This window comes from Tiliqua scincoides, chromosome 11 (genome assembly GCF_035046505.1).
Source record: "Tiliqua scincoides isolate rTilSci1 chromosome 11, rTilSci1.hap2, whole genome shotgun sequence".
Lineage (NCBI taxonomy): Eukaryota > Metazoa > Chordata > Lepidosauria > Squamata > Scincidae > Tiliqua > Tiliqua scincoides.
In genome coordinates, this window is record NC_089831.1 from 12,314,362 (window position 1) to 12,327,995 (window position 13,634).

A 13,634-nucleotide genomic window follows, 5' to 3' on the forward strand; every position below is an offset into this window, starting at 1 on the left:
AGCCATGGCTGTAATACTTAATTAGAGCTGTTGCCTAATTATAATTTAATCAGCATTAGTATGTATATGAATAAAAGCTGCAGACGTCTTCTAATCACATCTGTTGCAGAAGACCCTTCACTCCTATGAAATGCCCTTTCTCAACTGGCAGCTGCCACCCAGTTTTGGTCGAGTTTAGTATTAAAATAACTTTGCTTCCTGACTAATCAAGGGCACCTTCTAAGTTTAGTCTAACCAGTTAACCGACTAAATAAGGTTGCAGCATTATTCACTACTGAGTTTCCAGTCATCCATGACTATAGTCCTTCTCAGAGCCTGGTTGTATTGTTGGCACTCACTGGATCATGCGTCACTGAGCTAAAAGTGGAAAGCATTCCTCTTTCAAGTCAACTGGTGTTGTAAGCATTTCTGTTGTCATAACAACCAGTAAATGTCCCAAACCATTGGCTTTATATTTTTAAAGAATTCCTTTTGCCATTCTTATATTCCAACACAGAGATCTTCAACAAAGTGCATCAGTAACAAGAAGTTGGTGCAGCCTAACTTTGGGTGAGTTGCTGTTGTCACTCTTTTCTTTTGAGGCTCAGGCTTGTACCATTTAAGCGGTAACCAGGGCTAAAGATCCTAGATGAAGTAAAACCCAGTAGGCCCTTCTGTCTGGGCTCCCATGGTCTACTGCCTTGTCTCACTTCCTCTTCTCTCCTGCTGTCTTTCATAATTGAGCACATGCTATTTTCTGCCCCAATTAACTTAGACCAGGATTTTTCAGCTGTGGATCAGAACCTACTTGGTGTGTCATGATGCGATGCCCCGTGGGTCATGGGCTGGTGGCTCCAAATTGGTATCCTCCAGATGTGATTGGAGGCTATACTGGGCCTCAGAAGGCCACTGCCGGCCTGCAGAAGCAGCTGGGTTCATGAAAGTGACTTCTGAATGCCTGTGGGGGCCTGGTGCAGGAGGATGAGTCTTGCTATCTTTCGCCGCAGAACAGATGGGTCACAGTGGGAGAAAGTTTGAGAAATGCTGGCTTAGACAAAGAAGGAGCAGAAAGCCATGTATTCCAATTGACCACCGGTGGGTGGAAAAGAGAAACCATAGCTACTTTCTTGTCCACTCTCACCTGCCGGTCTCATGAAGACAAGTCTCAGATTGGGGGGGGGGGGAATCCTAGCTCCTGTCATGTTGAAGACCACTGTTCTAAATTGACTTCTAACCATTTTAGCCTCCCTCCGGAAGGCATTCAATACTTCCAATTTTTGTTGTTTCTGTTCTACCTTCCTTTTGAAGTGAAGATGGTCCAGTAGAAAAAACTGCCACGTTGGGATGGAGCTGTGGTTGTTCTATCCCCAGTGCACCGCTTCTGCTGCTACATTAAAGGAGATCACAAGAGAAACTTTGAGGAGTTCATGGATTAACTTATCCCCATCACTTCTTCCTGGATATTAGAAGCCATCGGCTTGCTTGTAAGCTTCTGCTTTTAATTACAGTAACTTAGAGCGCATTCCTAACCAATATGCCAGCACTAACCTTGCCACAATGCAGGCCCAGGGTAAGGTAACAAACATGCCATTCCCCTGAGGAGGCCCCCCCTTGACTACCTCCCACTGCAGGATGCAGTGCGCACCACATTGGCACAGCTATATCAATGCTGGAAAGTTGGTTAGGATTGCACCCTTAATCTTCATTGCAAGTCACATGCATGGGTGGTGATGTATTCTTGATCTGTACTTCTTCCTTTCTCACTACCACCCTTGTAGCATTATTTCAGTTACTGTTCTAATTTGTAATCTTATCAGCAGCTAGTGATTTTTCCAGAGGCATATTTCACAGGACCCTGAGCTGGCATATATAATAATAATAATAACAACAACTAGATATTTATATACCGCCTTTCTGGTCATCAGATTACTCCTCTGACTTTATTCAAGGCGGTTTACGCAGGCAGACGTTTCTAAATCCCTCAAGGGGATTTTTACAATCATAGAGGTTCTCTCTTTCAAGAGCCAACAACATTTCAGAATGGATCTTCCTGGTTTGGTCTCACTTCTGGCCTCCAGTTCTCCCACGCAGGCTGGCAAGCAGCTCCATCTCTCACATGGAGGGCAGCCAAGATGCTCACACCAAGAGCAGGTGGAATCACTCAGCTCAACTTGTCAGCTACTTCAAGGTCTCGCCATTCTCAGCCAGGGAGCTGCTGGTGTCCTCGAACTGGGGACCTTCTGATGTTTATCTTTGGGCTAACGGAGGCTCTACCCTCTAGACCAGACCTCCTGCCCGTATATATATATAATAGGTTATTCCTTATCACAGTAGCCCTATATGGTAGATGACCCATGGTCATTTGAACAGCTTCATGGCCCAACCAGGGATTCAAACTGGTGTAATGTAAATCCAGTAATCTAACCACTGCACCACACTAGCTTACTGTCATGTTACCATACGCCTGACCTCATGAAAATGCGTATTGTAGCTGTGATTTCTCTTGTTGGCCTGCCTGTGACAGGTGCTATCTGTGCTTTTTTCTTCTATCCCCAGGAATACAATATTTGAATACAAAGCTTATGGACAGCATTATGCTGCAGTGTGAAGTCTGTTTATACATCTCAGTGGGACAGTCTTCCCAGCTGGGATGTGCATGCACTGCAGAGATAATACTATAGTGGAAGAGGTGCAGGGAGGGTGGTGAATGTGTGATAGTTATGTAAGATGGACTTAACAGGGCTCGGTAAAGCAAGAAAGCCTCAATGTAAAAGGGATCTTCTATGAAGGGTAGTGTTAATAAAAGTGTGAGTGTGCCTTTATTCTTTGTTCTTGCCTCAAAGTGAGGCTTGCTCACTTTGTTTAAAGAACATGGCTTGGGGAAGCAAGAAGTATATCCAGCCCTGCTTATGCATCTATAGTAGAGTTTGTTGTAGAGCTCCTTTAGTGCCTACGTTTTTATCTGCAGCATAGGATACAGCGGTGGTTCTCAAACGTTTAACACCAGGACCCACTTTTTAAAATGACACTCTATGAAGACCCACCTTATGAGACTAAAGAATGATCTAGAAAGAATATTTTTATTTACAAGAAACATTTATTTGTAAAAAAAAAATGGCCTCAAAGGATGAGGGGCTTAGTTATGTGTTTGTAGACTGGGTCACCCGAGCCACCTGCATAGATAAGTGTAACTCAAGAGTTAATTATTTTTATCTGTTACATCTAGAGACTCATAAAGAAGAAGTCTTTTACGCACACCATAGATTTTTCAATAAAGGATGCACAGTATTACAGTATTCTGATTATTCTAATGTGGTTAAGTCCCACCTTCACCTGCCCCTTGGTGCAGTAGAGTCTCTAAGACTGGCTAGGAAGAATGCAGATATTCAGCCCCAAATCAGTACATTTGACTATGACAATGGGCAGGGACGATCTGATGACACTGGCAAGTCTCTTGAGCATGCTTGTGCTTGTAGGACCTGAGTCTGTCAGTGCAATCCATGCCACACTACTGCAAAAGTTCATTTTCCCTATATAGGTCAAAATTGCACAAGAGCAATGGATACAGCTGACTCTGCCAATAATTTCCACCATGAGTTCTGTTGGTGGACAGTTTAGGAGCAACTGGTGCTCTGATGGGCCATCCCAGTGCCAATGCCTGCTGATTTGTAATTGATGCAAGTCTCTTGGTGGCAGGGGTGGGGGGGTTGCTCACCTACGTCAGTCTGTTGGAGCTTGGGACCATTTAACTATCCCTCAAAGATTTCCTTTCATTGTAAACAAAGACATCGTGATCCACCTGGGCAATACCAGCCTGCAAATGCTAGGGAATAAAGCTGACATCATGCATGCTCCCACTGAACTACAGCTTCCCACCCTTGCTATAGCAACTAGCTAAGGTCTCCATAGGAGTCAAACCTCTCTGCTCTCTTGCCTTTGAACTCCCACCCCCACATTCTTAACATCACAGTGATTCTGCTGAGACTTGTTTGGGTCCCTCTGCCAACTCCTGTCTCCACTTGGATGTCCTACGGGGATTTGGCTACAGAGTTGGCAATGGTTTTTAGGGAATGCAGAACTTGAATTCTGGCGTTTGTGAAAAAATAACATGATGAAATGCTATAATAATAATAATAACAGGTATTTATATACCGCCTTTCTTGGTCTTTATTCAAGACTTTATTCAAGGCGGTTTACATAGGCAGGCTTTATTTAAAACCCTTATTAAATAGGGATTTTTACAATTTGAAAGAAGATTCTTTCTTTCAAGAACCACTACATTCAGGTGTTTCATTCCGATCTGGCTTCACATTCTGGCCTCCATCCTCCCATGCTCAGAGCAGATGAAATAGCTCGGCTTCAGCTTGTCAGCTGCTTCAAGGTCGCACGGTAGCGGTGGCCTCGAACTGGCGACCTTGTGGATGTTATCTTCAGGCAGACGGAGGCTCTATCCTCTAGACCAGACCTCCTGCCCATCCTTGCACGCTATCCTATCCTTGCTATCCTATCCTTGCACGCGTTGCTGTTTGCTGTCTTTCAGCCTTTCGAGGGTAAGTGGTTTTACACTGCTGAATTAAAACAAAAACAAAGCAGCACTACTGTAGATTATTCAGGTCACATGACTGAATTATTCCAAAGGCTTAGCAGAAAAAGGCATTATTATTAGATCAGATTCTTTGCCAATGGACCAGGATGCCTTGTTCCAACCCACATGCCGAACAGATGGTAGTCCCTTCCATTTACTTTGTATGGGTGGAAAATGAGTCATTCTGAACTAGATTGGGGTCATCCTTCTATTTATTTATTTTTAATCTTGCCTGGTAGAATGGATGTAACAATTTTGGGTTCCTCCCCCCTCCCCAACATTTTAAAGCTTAGTTAAACTATTAAGAAATGGCAAAAGCTGAACAGGGTCCCAACAAGTGAAATAAAAACAGTGGAGCAGCATAGGGTGTTGTATTGGTGTTGATAATATTTGATTTTATTTAAAATACTATTTTGTTAATACCCTGCCCGAGGTTGCTTCCAAAATTTTAGAAAACAGTGGCAAGCTGTTCCATGAGACCAATGGAACTCAGCCTTCAGATTGCTATCTGTGCCTGTTTTTGCTGTGTGCCCCCCCCTTAAAAAAGAAAAAGGAATGGAGAGGGAGAGTGGTGGGGTATAGCAGTGGTTCCCAGTGAGCCGTGGCTTTCTAGGAAGCCTTGGAAACCAGCCAGGGGAGTCACAGAATCCTCGTGAAAAAACCTGCCACCCTAGACAGTGTAGAGGATTGTAACCCTAATGCAGAACCATGGCCAGTGGCCCAGTAGGTCGAGAGAGCTGCCAGTCAATAAAGTTTGGGAACCACTGGGCTAGAGTATCTTCAGTGTTCTAGCCCAGGGCCCACAGGCCCCCAGAAGCAATTTATTCAGTCCCCGTTATAACTGCTATAACTATCGGTGCTGAAAAGTTGGATAGGTTAGGGCCCTCAGCCTCTTGGCCCGTCCCTGTCCCCCTAATTTAGCACAAAATTGTCTCCAGTTGGCAGCAAAACTTCAGGCTTTCAGGAAGTGATCTTTCTCAGCTCTACTTGGAGCTGGCCAGGATTGGATGTGGGACCTTCTGCATGCAAAGCAGATGCTCTACCGCTGAGCTGTAGCCACTCCCTGTGCAGCAGGCCCTCCTCTATGAGGGACACATGGCAAGATATTTTTGCAATGGGAAAAATGGTGGTGCCATCAGTGAGCAGCCCTGAGGGATCTTCACTGTGCAAAAGTCACAGTCCATAAATGCAGGCACTTTGTCTCTTTGTTTAAGATAAGGGGGCACCTCCCTGCCTTTGCAACCATTACAGTCACAATTTCTTGGGAAGGGGTGGTGGGGATTTTACAGTTGCTGAACTTTATTAATTTCATCTGTTTATACCCTGGTTGAGCTTCTGAAATAAAAGCCAGTTTAGAAAACCACAAGCTGCATTTCTCAGGATAGAAAGACATTCGTCCTTCAGTCTCTGGAATATTGCTTTATTTACCTTCACATCACATTGAAAGCAAGTAGCGTAACTTACCTTTTTATTGTTTAATGACTGCATGTGAGCTTCTTTTTTGACCACCCCAAAAATCTTTTTTGTGTCTGTCTTTGGGCACAATCCTAACCAGGTCTGCTTAGAAGTAAGCCTGATTTTGTCCAGTGGGGCTTACTCTCAGGGAAGTGTGGTTAGGATTGCATCCTTTGTTCTATAAATGCTTTAATTATTTGAAGATATCTTGCTGTATATTGGATGTACAGTGTGTGTGTTGTTGTTGTTTTTTTGTATTGGTACTGCAATCCGTCTCCTGCTGTTTGACGGCATTCAAGCGGATACATTGTACAAACACTCAATTGATGGATTTAGTCCTAATGAATTTAAAAAAAAATGCCAAGGACTAGATTGGACTTGATTTGTTTTGGAAGCTGTAAGTAGGCGATTTGGAATGAATGGCTGTCACTCATGACATCTTAGTACTAACTGGTACGCTTATGCAACAGTGTGAGCTTGGTGAAGCATGAGAGTCATGCGTTGTCTGCTGATATTCTCAAATGGTGGAAATGAAGGTTTGGGGGGTGGATACTGTTGCTGCACTGATCTGACACAGTGCATTTGCTGGGTTCACAGAAATTTAGATAAGGGCAGTGTTTCTCAAACTGTGGGTTGGGACCCACTAGGTGGGCCGTGAGCCAATTTCAGGCGGGTCCCCATTCATTTCAATATTTTATTTTTCTTATATTAGACTTGATTCTGCCATGTTAGGTGACTGCATTTGGGGAAATTATACAGATCTGTACTTTTAACAGGCTACTATGGATATGCTTTTAACAATGATAATAAATGGGACTTACTCCTGGGTAAGTGTGGGTAAGATTGCAGCCTAGGATTGTTAAACATTTTCCTGCTTGACAATGTCACTTCCGGTCATGACATCACTTCCAGTGGGTCCTGACAGATTCTCATTCTAAAAAGTGGGTCCCGATGCTAAAATGTTTGAGAACCACTGATCTAGGGGATTTGAACCTGGATCTTGCCAGCAAGTAATAACAGCTTCAGGCTATCCAAAGTTAAAACAAGTTTCCAAAATGCATATATACTACTGGAGTACACTTTGATGAAAATCTATTTTTCCGTTTTCAGGTTAGGTGGTTTAAGAATTCCTATTTCGCTCAATGGGGAGAGAAATACGGGTCGGCCCTCATCATTCGCTGGTTTGTGATCCGCTGCTTTGACTCACGCTGCAATCCTAACCACACTTTCCTGAAAGTAAACCCCATTGAACAAAATAGGACTTACTTCTGAGTAGACCTGGTTAGGATGGTCTCAATGTCTCAACTGGAGGTTGCATCTGGGAGATCTTCTGAGGTGTGAGAAAGCCATGTGTTACCTCCCCACATCTCAGAAGGCCTGCCAGAGCCTTCTGAAAGGTGCCTTTCAGTAGACACCGGCAGGCATTCTGAGACACGGGGAGGCTACACACAACCTCCACATGCCTCAGAACACCTCTGGACAAGACTGGCAGGCACTTCTGGTTGCATCCAGAGATCCTATGAGGCCCGACTGTGGATTTTGGAATCTGGATTTTGGTATCCACAGGAGGTCCTGGAACAGATCCCCTGCAGATATCAAGGATATCAAGGATGGACTGTATTTGCAAATTGCTTTTACAACAGCTGGCAGAGAGGATCATTTCAGGGAGGTGAACAAGCTGTCACCTTTCAGCTGTAACCAATGAATGCAGAGAGCAGGGGAGAGGCGCTACCATCTATGCTTGCATATATTAAAATGGCTGTTGCTATCTCTCATCTGGGGGATTGGGCTCTGGTGCCATCCCAAAGACAGTGAGAGTGTGTTTAGTTGCCATTCCTCTTCCCTGTTAGGAACATGTGACTCACTTGCAAGATTCTAGAATGATGATTAGTCTTTTCAGATCAGCAGAGAATTTGTAAACTGAAGAGCCCACTGGCTGCTCTATCTGCTCCCACACATGCCAAAATGATTATCCTACGAGAAGGATAGATGGAAAGAAGGGTGATAAGGAATAATCAATTGTGGGACAGGGTGAATTTACAGATGTTCCCTTGTTGAATATAATAGTTATTTTGGGGACAGGGAGCCATTGATTTGTTTAGTTATGCAAACCACTTTATGAACTGCTATTTATTAAAAAAAAGCAGTATATCAGTATCCTTAATAAAAATCCTATTTGTAACCTTGAACCCTTCTGGGACAAAGCACTTGTTCCATGTGGGTTTCGTTTGCCATTCTGTATACAGTGTTCGCTAGTCATGTGCAGTTGGAAGAGGCCTTGATTTGGTTATGGGAAAGTTTCCAAACCCTTTTGAATTGCTTGTGAATTCATTACGAAAATAGACTTGTTCACACTCAGGCTGCAGTCTGATGCACACTTTCCTGGGAGCAAGTCCCATTGAAAACAATGATATTTACTTCTCAGTAGACATGCATAGGCTTGTCCATCTACCCCCCCTCCACCCTGGAAAGATGCATCAATTTTTATTGAGGGGGGGATAGGCAAAGTGCAGCCTGTAGCTGTTCAGATGTGCATGAACATTGAAAGAATTGTGCATTAAAATGCATACTCACAATTTTTGGTAGGGCTACTTTTTTGCCTCTTGCTGATGATTCCATATTTGTTTCATGGGGGGGGGGGATAGCAGTTGAGCCCCTGCTTTTCTCCAGGGTTCAACCCCTGGTCTCTCCAGATAGGTCTGGCACAGACTCCTGTTTTGAAACCCTGGAGAGCTGCATTTAGGGATGTGAACATGACATGCCTTGATGCTTTGTTCTGCCTTTCATAATCATATGGGTCCCGCCCCACTCCCATTATGAAAAGCAGAATGACATGTCAGAAGTTGAAAGGGTGCAGTCATATCTCTAATCTTGTGTAGGTGGGGTTGGCTACCAAGTATGATGAGGTTTTTTTGTTTTGTTTTGTCCCCAAGTTAGAAATTCTGGGAGGTTCTGTTAAAATCTCCAGGACTGCTTTTAGTCATCACAGGCAGTTTGATGTTAATTCCTGGGGACTTCAGGCCAATTCTGGGCCATTGGCAGCCCTCCATCTGGGAGAGGCCTGTTCACAAGTATCTTTAGACCTGTCCCAGGTGAGCTGTACCAATGCTCTTAACATAAGGCAGCTTCCTATGTTCTTTAAATTGGAGGTGATGTCTGATGGTGTAACACTTATTTTTCACATTTTTACACTGCCCTTTCTCCAAGGAGCACAGGGTGGTGTATATGACTCCTTCCCTCCTTTTGTCCTCGCAACAACCCTGTGAGGTAGGTTTGGCTGAGAGAGTGACCGGCCCAAGGTCACCCATGAAGTTTTATGGCTGAGTGGAATTTGAACCTGGATGCTCCCGGTCTACGCACAACTCCAGAACGATTGCACACCATCCAGGCTCTCAATTCCTTTATAATCGATTACATCATCACCACTGCATTACATCATTGAGTACTTTGAATTTCAGGGTAGGGTCCCTTTCTACATGGCAATGATACAGATTAACCGGGGCTGGGTCTTGTCAACACTATATCACATGCTCGTGACTATTTATCTAGGCATTGAGTAATATTTCAGGTAGACATTGAGACAGCAATCCTATCCACAATTTCCTGGGAGTAAGCCTCATTGACCGTAATGCATGAGTAGACATGCATAGGATTGGACTCTAATTCTTCTTTGTCTGGTCAGGTGTGGACTAACATGGTTATTTGCAGGATCCCGTCCTTAGAAGTGGCACTCCTAGCAAAATGGTGGGTTTGTCTTGGGGTTAGAAAAGGACAGATTACAGCCAAATCGTGCTTTGTAAGGCATTTCTTTCTAAAATGGGCTCTGGGGATTAGAGCAACAGCCCCTTGTGCAAGTTTTGCTATCAGCAGTTTATGTGATGGGTCAGCGATGAGGTAAACAGGCCTCTGGACTAGAAGTTATTTTTAAAAAGTTCAAAGAGTTTCATCAATGGTAGAGACTGAAAAGATTCAGTCTCCCCTAACAGATGCTAAAAGCCAGAGGCCCAAGCTGACCAATGTGGTCAGCGAACCTCGTTGAGCTCTAATGCAGCATAGTGACTAAGGGCCAACCTACATGTGAACATAAGAACATAAGAACAGCCCCACTGGATCAGGCCATAGGCCCATCTAGTCCAGCTTCCTGTATCTCACAGCGGCCCACCAAATGCCCCAGGGAGCACACCAGATAACAAGAGACCTCATCCTGGTGCTCTCCCCTACATCTGGCATTCTGACTTAACCCATTCCTAAAATCAGGAGGTTGCGCATACACATCATGGCTTGTACCCCATAATGGATTTTTCCTCCAGAAACTCGTCCAATCCCCTTTTAAAGGCGTCTAGGCTAGACGCCAGCACCACATCCTGTGGCAAGGAGTTCCACAGACCGACCACGCGCTGAGTAAAGAAATATTTAATGAGTAAAGAAATGTGCATGAAAACATGTGCCTCGTTTGTCTTTAGGCCATTTCTGCCCAAGTTGCACAGGGACCAAATGTGTGCACCAAATGTAGGCCAGGCAAAAATGGGTTAAACTAGCCAAACCAGGTAGCAGTCTTGCTTAGAACTATGGCATGTGGGGTGTTCCACTTTCTTCCCTGCGCACTATTTTGTCCTGAAAAACCAGCCTGCTGCAGCCACTATTTCTCTGCTGCCCAAGGGCAAATCCTAAGCTTTTATTTTTTTTTCTTGGGGGGGGGGGTGCGGGACTAGCTTCACCAGACAATTGGAATCAGTGCACTGGGGGGGGGGGAGAATAAACCTCTCTGCATGCCTGGCTCTGACCAGGATTGCAGCCCTGTGCCACTGTTTAAAGACCTGCTGTAACCACACCTATGGAGTACCCAGTGGTGTCACCAGGGGTCACAGCGCCTGGGGCAGAAATGACATGACTTCCAGACATGACTTCCTTCCTGGAGGAGGAGGAGGAGGAGGCAGCCTTTGAGCTCAGCACACATTAAGAAGCCTCAGCGCCCTCTCTAGCCTGCCCGTGTACCCCCCTCTCCCAGAGGCTCTAGAGCAGAGATGTCATGGGCCTTATGTTTGACACTCCTGCTCTAGAGCTTCTAGAGGGCGAAGGGGTGCAGCAGCCAGGCTGAGTAGTCACTACACCAAGTTCCTTTGAACCCTCTGGGTCTTACTTCTTAGTAGCTATGCCTAGGCTCTCAGGAGGCAATCCTCTATGAAGTCTTTCTTACAATTAAAAAAAAATTCCACTGAGAACAAATGGGAGACTTGGGCTCCTACAATCCTGGTCACATTTACCTGGGACGAGGTCATTCTGAACCAATGGAACATTACACCTGGGTAGAGAGATACACATAGAGAGAGACACTTAATTCTTACTTCAGAATTAAGCACACACAGGCTGCAGTTTGCAACATAGCTGCTAATTACCGTGCAAAGAGTTCAGCTCCCGCAGTTTGCAAGGTAGTTGCTAACTGCCCTGCAAGGAGCTGAGTTCCTGCAGTTTGCAAGCAAGTGTAAATAAATATGCACATGCTTGCAAATAAATGTTGATTTGCAAACATGGGAGATAAATGTTTTGGGGTCTTATTTTCTGGCTATTTTTATAATTATAAATGAATAGATCTAGATCTTTTTAAAAAGTCTGATAAACCTAGGTGGGTCCTGATAAGAGTGTCATAAAAAAACAAAGTGGGTCCCGGGGCTAAAAACGTTTGGGAACCACTGCTATACCTACATACGTAGGAGTAAGCCCAACTGAACTCAGTTGGGCTTGCTTCTGAATAGACATCCCAAGGCATGTGCTGACTGCAAGGGGCAGGTCCAGCTGTCAGCCTACTAAGAGCGTGATCTTACTCAGAAGTAAGCCCCATTATAGTCTATGGGGCTTACTCTCAGGAAAGTGTGGATTGGATTGGGCTCAGCACTGCTCAGAGAGCCCTATCCTAGGCATGTCTACTCAGACGTAAGCCCGATCTAGTCTATGGGGCTTACTCCCAGGAAAGTGTGGACAGGACTGCAGCTAAGCGCAAATACGGGGAGCAAGCAAGCGTCAGGCTGGAGCCCACCCCTCCATGCGGCTTACTCGCGAGTAGGGCTCGAACTGCAGGGACCCCCCCCGCTCTCTAGCTGCTCCTCCAGCGGGGGGGGGGGAGCCCAGATCAGCTCCGCCCAGGGGAGGCGGGCCGGCTGGCGGAGCGGCATCTCCGCCTCCTGCGCTCTGCCGGCCGAGGCGCTGCTGGTCCCGGGGCGGTCCCGGCTGAGCCAGCCTCCTCTCCGCCCTCGGCAGCCGCAGCGCTGCCGTCGGAGGCGGAGGAAGGAGAGACGCCGCGGCCTGGCCGCCCGGGTCAGTGCTGGGGAGGCGGCTTGCCGCTGCCTGGGGATGGGGGCCAGCCAAGCCAGCAAGCCAGGGGCTGGCGCAGGGAGGATCCCTGGGACGGGGGCAGGCTGTGGGGTGTCCTCCTAGAACACTGAGGTCAGCCAAGGGGAAAGGAAGCCCCCCCATGGGGTGCCCTGGTGAGTCCCCGTCTAAGGGGGCACCAGGGTGGGGTGAGCACCCCCTCCATGGGGTGCCCTGGTGAGTCCTCCCCTTAGGGGGCTCTCAGGGGAGCTCCTCTCCTTGGGGGTGCCAGGGTGAGGTGACCACCCCCCATTTAGGGGGTGCCCAGGGCGAGCACATCCCCTAGGGGGTGCCAGGGTGGGGTGAGCAAACCCCCCTTAGGGATTGCCCAGGGTAAGCACCCCCATGAGGTCCCCTGGTGAGCCCCCCCTTAGTAGGTGCCTGGGGGAGCACCTCTCCTTAAGGGGCGCCAGGGTGGGGTGAGCACCTCCCTTATGGGGTGCCATGGTGAACCTGGGTGAGCACCCCTTATGGGCAGGGTGATCAGCTGTCCTCTTTTTCCAGGACATGTTTTCTTTTTTATTCTGGTGTCCTGGAAAAGAACTTAAGTGTCTTCCTTTTCCCTGTGAGCAGGCAGCACTTAGCCTTCTTGCAATCAATAAATTATATGCAATGTGGTTTTAAATTTAATAAGTAATATAGTGTTTAAACTACATGAAATCAATCTGGGAGTGTTTTTAGCTTTTGTTTTGTGGTGTCCTGCATATTTTTTGATGTCCTATGTTTTGGGGTGCCTTCTCTTTGGTGGTTATGACATGTGGTCATTCTGCTCATGGGGTGCCTGGGGAAGCACCTGGAGTGAGCTTGAGTGCAAGTCCCTGTGCCCCAAGGACGGCTGTATATTTCTCCCTTCTACTGATGTCCCTGACCCAAGAAAGGCCTCGGAAGCAATGTGGGGTGGGGGAAGCTGAGAGTATACCCTGCTTACTTATTGACATGATGGATAAGCGTGCTTTGATCCATGGGAGTGCATATAGGGCTGCACACACACTAAACCAGTGGTTTCCATTCTTTATAGCACTGGGACCCACTTTTTTAAATGACACTCTATTGGCACCCACCTAAGGCTACGAGACTGAGATCTAGAAATAAATATTTTATTTTTTATAAGAAATAATAGCAAGCCAAAAACCCTCAAACATTTATCTCCCTATATTTACGCATGCTTGCAAATTGCAGGAGCTGAGCTCTTTGCAGAGTAATTAGCAGCTACGATATCTGGTTTTTGAATAGCCTCTGGGCTTGAGGC

At 46.1% G+C, this 13,634-nt stretch overlaps 1 protein-coding gene across 2 annotated transcripts in view; it reads left to right on the forward strand.

The window, feature by feature from the left end:
• The first annotated feature begins 12,236 nt into the window (after positions 1 to 12,236).
• The window catches only part of DDHD2 (DDHD domain containing 2), a 34,146-nt gene continuing 32,748 nt past the window's right edge, over positions 12,237 to 13,634 (forward strand). For both annotated transcript variants that reach the window (XM_066639438.1, XM_066639439.1), the window contains exon 1: positions 12,237 to 12,331. The gene's annotated coding sequence lies outside the window, so the exon portion shown is untranslated. The remainder of the gene's footprint in view (positions 12,332 to 13,634) is intronic.